We start from the raw sequence: 6,985 nt of genomic DNA on the forward strand, positions 1-6,985 counted from the left end.
AATCATCAGGACTTGCCTAAAATAAAATCTATATATAAAACAGTTCAAGTATATCACAATGTTAGTTTAAATATTTAACCTATATAAATGTGCATACCCAATCGTTTGCGGAGGAGTGGAAACTGAAGCTCTGCAGCACATGGAGGCGCCAGTGCGATCACTTGCATTTTTTTCTAACAGTGGAAACAACTTAAAATACGCAGTCATTTTTGCTCATAAAGGTAAGAGTAATACATCATTCTAAACTGTAAAGGGTCTAGTTTTATTTGTGTGCACTCACAATATCAACAAAACGTTGTGCTTTTATAAAATAAAGAAAACAGATGCTTTCTGCCGTCTCGGGCTTGAACAGGAGCGCTTCACAATGATGAACCTAAACGCAGACATGATCAAAATATATAGAAAGCTTTAAATTACTACTTTAAAACGAAATAATTCGAATCGAAAATAGACTCTTTCATTATGTAATCCATGCATTTCTCTTTAAAGGCACATCCAATTAGGAGATGGCCAGTCATTTTTTCATCACTATAATTATAATTTAGTGGCCCGATTATAATTTGCGTTTTATTTTATAATTCCGTAGAGTTAAAAAATAAAACACTAATTATAATGGCATATATATGTAAAACTTTGTCCTATAATTGTATAGCTGCTTTTTCCGATTTTTATGTTGCTCTGTTCTGAATACCTTAAAATTTAAAGAATTTGCTGCAACGCAATTTTGTATGATATGTTAATTATTTATATTTTTTATCCATGCAGCAAATGCTTTAAAAAACTACTTTATTGCATTCCAGACACTTTTAAAGTACTTTTCACTATAACTAATGGGTAAGTCCGCCCCTGCATCTGTGACATACTGGATATCCATGTTGCCTTGCCAGGCACGCAGTAAATGTTTATTATATTGGTTCACCCAGACGTCTTTTGGATTTCTCTTTAGGACAACAGTTTTCTTTTTGGAACACTGTTTGTATGCTTTTTCAAAGAGAGCCTGGTTAATGCCAATTGACTCAAAAAAATGCATCCGTTGAACCATAATTCATATCAGAAGCTGTTAATGCCCTTTTGACTTTTTATAAAATTGTACTTGCAGCATCTTTTCCATCACTGCTTTTCAAATCGTCTCGACTACCACCTCTTGTAATAAAGGTACGGCTAGATGGGGGTCGTGGAAAATTAAATCTGCAAACTGTCTTTTTCTTACGACACGTCTTTGAATGTCTGACACTGTGCTTCTGAACACCGTTGACACTCTCAAACAGTTCAGTTTCATCCTCTCTTGGGGTCTCACAAGTGATGTAATGATCAATGAAACTGGCGACCAAAGCATCATTGTCTTCATTGTCTTCATTTAACTTGGGCGCAATTTCAACCCAAAACAGACAATGAACATGAGGCGATCCACGCTGTTGAAACTCTACACGATAAAAGTAATCTATTATCTTCCCAATCGGTTGAGCTGAAGACATGATTACATCTCTCAGAAAACAATGCCATCTATAATCAAACATTCTTGCTGCAGTGACTGGGTTTCGTCTAATCAGTCCACATTTTTCAGACCAGTCAATTTCATCTGCTTTTAGATTTTTCCCTTCTTGTTTGATTATGGTGCTAATAATTTCAGGCCATCTGAGATCCGCAGAACTAAAGGATGCAAAGAAAGTCAGAATACCTAGCTGTCTTACAAGTGCAAAAAGGTCTTTTTGAGTAGATTGCCAATATGGTGGCGTTCCACAGATTGGTCTCAAAAACTTGTATCCTTCATCGAAATTCAATATTTTAGACAACGAGTCTGAGTTTGTTAGCATATCTGATGTTACTTCGGACAACAAACTCTTATCAGATCCTTTGCGTAAAGCAATTGAAACATTAGATACAACTTGATCAACCTCCAACAAGTACTGTGCATAGAAAATGAAGTCTGTGCTCCGTGCAAAACGTCCATCTGCATTGAGGATTCTTGCATTTAAGTATCTTGACAATGTAATTTTTACCTCCCTCTTATCATGAAACGTTGGACCACCAGTTGGATAGAGAACAGGGAAACATTTTACTTCATTGGACCTATCAGATAACAAACTAACAGGACTGTTACCTTCAGCCGGTGCCAGATTTAATACATCCTGGAAATGCTGATCAATTACTTCTGAACCGATGTCCACAGGTTGCAATGATGTATCTGACAAAAGACCACTTTGCTCTTTGATGTAGCTCAGGTCTTCCTCCGGCTGTTCATCAGGATCATTTTCATCATCGATCTTTTCAACTACATCTTGTTGCTCCATTTCATCTACAACATTTTCTTCTGGTTCATTCAAAGAGTTGATCCACTGCTCATTGATCTCCACATCACCGAACCACTTATTGAACCTGATCAAATATTTCAGAGCATTTTCTAAGGATAAAAGAAACTCAGATACTTTGATCTCCTGAGAAACAGACAATACACTGGCATCTTCAAGACACCCCACAGAGGGGTGGTGCAGGAAACGCCTCTCTCGCATATGCATCAGTGCCTTTTCATCTGCTCCCTCCACTGGATTCACTCAGAATGGTCAATAGTATAATGTTCTATATGAATGCAAATAAGATTTACAGTCATGTTTGGTTTCATTTGAATAGTCTCAGGGTGAGTGGTACAATGGTCTTAATCTTACAAAAGTAGACTACAGATCCTAAGAGTTAAGAGATACTTTGATTACCGTAGAGAGTCATTCCATGCAAATTACCTTCTGTTTCCCATTGAGGTGCGAACCACCCAGGTCTGGGACCTGGGTTAATGTAAATTCCAATTGTTTGTACATGCCTCCGTTTGGGGGATGTTTTATCTTGGTTTTGTATTTAAAGGATTGTAGCAAAAGGGTCGGGGCGATTCTGTAGTCAGAGAGCCCGTAGAATGGAGTGTCTCCACACACTCTGTACTATGTATTTTTCCAAAAGGATCAGGGCGATTCTGTAGCCAGAGAGCCCGTAGAATGGAGTGTCTCCACACACTCTGTACTATGTATTTTTCCAAAAGGATCAGGGCGATTCTGTAGCCAGAGAGCCCGTAGTATGAAGTGTGTCCACACACTTCACACTATGTATTTTTCTAAAAGGTCAGGTATGCATCTTACTCTTAGATTTGTCTATGAGAATTTGATGTATCGTATTGATTTGATATCGTTGAATTGGCTATGGAGATAATTGGAATAATACACATTTACCTGACTGTTAATAAATTGTTACATTTGATCTATTCTGACTTACTCTGAAATTATTTCCTCAAGTAGATTAAGTGAATGCGTATCCGCAAATCTGCGACCAGGGTTACGTGCATACTAGATCTCAGGTTTAGATGAAGCATGGGGCGCATCAGGTGAGATCATGGGTTTCTGACTAACCGCTTGACCTTAGTTTAAGTTGTACTCAGTTACGTTAACCATGTATATGATTTCAGAGTTAATTAAGTTGTACGAAGTTATATTAGCTATCGGGGTCTAGACAAGGAGTTCTAGAAGAACCGCTGATTAATGCTTGGAGTGTTAATTAAGTTGTACGTAGCTATATTAGCTGTCGGGGTCTAGACAAAGGTGGTCTAGAAGAACCGCTGATTAATGTTTGAGTATTACATGGGTAACTGTAGGGGGCTAAACAGACCTACTATTTAAAGAACTTATGACTTTTCTATATTACTCCATGGGTGACAACGTTAAGTTGATCAGAATTCAGTCATTGAATGGCCACTAAGATGCCTTTCAGATGTCTCACACAAAGCAGTGTGTAAGTAAGGAGAACCCCTTCACCGATTGAAGTCTGCCCAGATAACCGCACCGCTGGAGGTGAGAGGATTCATGAAGATGGGTCAGACTATCGTCCTAGAGAAGGTGCCACAAGGAGCAGAGGTTTCTCCATAAAGGAATGACACGTAAACTGAACAAGACATAAAGGCCCAGACTGACTCACTGAACTGTGCTCACATGCTGAGCTCAACCACAGGTAGAAACTCTGGAGACATTCATCCACCTGCCAAACTCAAGCAACACACACCTGCTGAGACTGAATGTTCTGCATATGAAAACAGCCCTCAGAAGGTTTCTACAGCTGCAAACATCACAAAGGAGTTAACATATCAAGGATAGACAATCACCGAACAAGTGACCCCATCGGATTCACCTATTTGGGCCAAGTGCGTGGACCTTACAATTTCGAACACGATCAGTGTGTACATACTTGTACTCATAATGCCCTTTGTACGTTAATTTGCGTTTCAGTTTGATCCTCATCATCTTGTCATCACATTCATTTCGTGGAAGGATATTTGACACATCTGTCGTATTTACTGGAACGCAGACTACAGGTCCATGGCATCCATGTTGTTTACCACGAGGAAGGCAGAGTAACTTCATAAAAGGAATGTTACGTGCAATGATATGTTGTTCCAATGAGTTGAGACGTTTCAGTTGATTTGGAATGTCCACCAAATGCATGTTGTTGGCAACACTCTCTTCTGGCAGTTTTCCACAAAGGATTTTTCGATGACATGTTAGACAAATCCATAATTTGCACCCTGAGGAATAAGCAGAAGACAGGTCACACTTCATCACAAACATGCACATATCTGGTTGTGATGCATCTTCTACCCAAAGCAGCCATTTTTTCTCCTTTGTCTTCATAGCATTCTGTTTTGCATTCAATAACCTGCTTTCTGAAAAGTAAACGGTGACAGACACAGCACACAAACTCTGGACCACTACTAACTTCTTGTCGAAAAAAATCAATAACAACATCAATGTCTTTCTGTTCCTTTTTTTCTTGCATATATTTCACAACCTTTTTGAATTGTACTCGCACGAAAGTTCACATCTTTGTGGTATTTCATCACAGAATACTCATGCACTCTTGCTTTGAAGGTCAGGTTTTGGAGATATTTTTCCTTCGAATTCTCACGCACTCTTGCTTGAAAGACCACATTACTCTTGTACTTCACCTGGGAATAGTTACAAACCAGTTTCTGAAACTGAACATTGCTCACGTAATAATCTTTTGAACACTTATGTCTTTTCTTCCTGAAATCAGGGTCATTACAATATTTTGATTTCTTGTAATTCAGTTGTTTTCGTCTGTACTCACGGTCGTTGCAATATCTCTCCCAATGCATCATGGTTGGAGTACATTCTGCATCGTTGCTTACCTTTCTTTTACGCAGACATGGCTTGCTGACCTCATTTGACACTGCATTTCCACATGCTCTTGCACAAACACCATCCCGATCTCTATGCTTAACACATACCACAACTTCATAATGATTACCATTACAGTGTTTCAAATATATTGAATTCTGAGTAAATACCTCTCCAGTAGGTTTGTGTGCATTCCATCGGCCATCATTAAAAGTCATTATGGTGGTTTTGAAAAGATCGGCCGAAACGAATATGTCAATTTCTGTCACCCATGTGCCAGAATAAAAGATTCTAGATAGTGTCAAATAATCCTCTACTGAAGAATACTCATTTCTCACATACCTCTCAAACAGCAAAGTATTCATTTTCAGATGTTTGACAACTGCACGGCGAATCTTCAAGTGTTTGTCCTCACTTCCACATATCACATGTGCCAACGATCTGAAAAGGCAGTTACCATCTGGTTTAATGGTCTTTGTCTGACACGGACCTGCAATGGGACCAAAGTTTATGACATTATGATCAGTGTTATCATTTGTCAGAAGCATGAGCTCACATAAAGCTTCCCGGTCATTATGTGTTAAAGGAGAAAAAAATATGTCTGGAACTGAAACATCAGTGATGATTATGTCATCTGTTACAACAGTTTCAGCATGCGATTTTGTAATCTGTTTATCGGAAAGTTTTTTTTCCTCCCCCTTTTACCTTTACTTGGCAACACATTACAGGCTGTCTGCGTTGGAAGGTTAGTGCTTCTCATGTCTGCAACTTCATCCACAGGTACTCGATAATCAGATGTCCTTACCTCAGTCTTCAAAGATTCATATACCTTAGGTGTGCGTTTTAAGACGTCACTGTAAAGGGCTTGACCAGAAGAGCATGGAAAACTGCTGCCGCCTGCTTCTTCCAGTGGATCAGAAACTTCTGCATCTGCATGAACCAAAACTCCAGTTATCTCAAATGGTGGCTCAGGTTCCCCAAATAACTGTGCCATGTCATTAATATACTTGTACAAAGACTCTATGGATCTGTAATACGCAACACAACTTGTCTCGGTTTTGATAGCATGAGAGTCAACAAAGGCATAACATGACCCCTACTTAATAACTGCAGATGTGTTGGCACAAATAGTTAACAGGAAAGCATCAGCACTCCGTAGAGCTTGCTGAAGGGCTACATCAAGTGGCATGACCACACCGCTTATGGCTTCATCGTACTCATTGTACTCATTGACATGAACAAAACCAGTCAGAGACTGAGTGTACTCAATGGAAAATGCAGTATTACCCAGCACATGTGTAGGGATTTCTGTCATGAACAGACACTGATATGCCACAGAAACAACTCATCATGAGATGACGAACCAATCTAATCAAGAGATAACACAGAGATCTTTTGTATCAGGACTACAACTTATAGATACCTCGTGATGTCTTGTGACCACCAATGAATGAACTACTACATCCAACAGGAAGAGGATGAGTAATTTAATCACACCCTCAGGCTTGCAAAACAACGGACCTAAAGAACAGTGATAATGTGATTAAATCAAGCTCAGCAAACCACCACGTGACGTGTATGGACCTCAGGAAATTCCCGCTCCTTCCTTTCTCTATTAGCAGAAGAAACGCAGACATTGCATGGACCAAGTTTGAAAGGCAATCATTTAAAATCATTTAAAGCATCGGAGCAATATACTCCCAAATAATATGCTTTCTGTTTGATGTGTTATTGAAACCATGATATCTTTAATCGATGTTTTATAACCCCTTTTAATAGATAAAGTGATTAAAGGTACTCTGTGTATGCCAGATATG

The 6,985-nt window shown here is 39.0% G+C and overlaps 1 pseudogene; it reads right to left on the minus strand.

Annotated features, from left to right (window-relative positions):
• Nucleotides 1-6,483, minus strand: part of LOC107690095 (uncharacterized) — a 13,344-nt pseudogene extending 6,861 nt beyond the window's left edge.
• Between the last annotated feature and the right edge of the window lie 502 nt (nt 6,484-6,985).

This window comes from Sinocyclocheilus anshuiensis, unplaced genomic scaffold (assembly GCF_001515605.1).
Source record: "Sinocyclocheilus anshuiensis isolate Anshui unplaced genomic scaffold, SAMN03320099.WGS_v1.1 scaffold2251, whole genome shotgun sequence".
NCBI lineage: Eukaryota > Metazoa > Chordata > Actinopteri > Cypriniformes > Cyprinidae > Sinocyclocheilus > Sinocyclocheilus anshuiensis.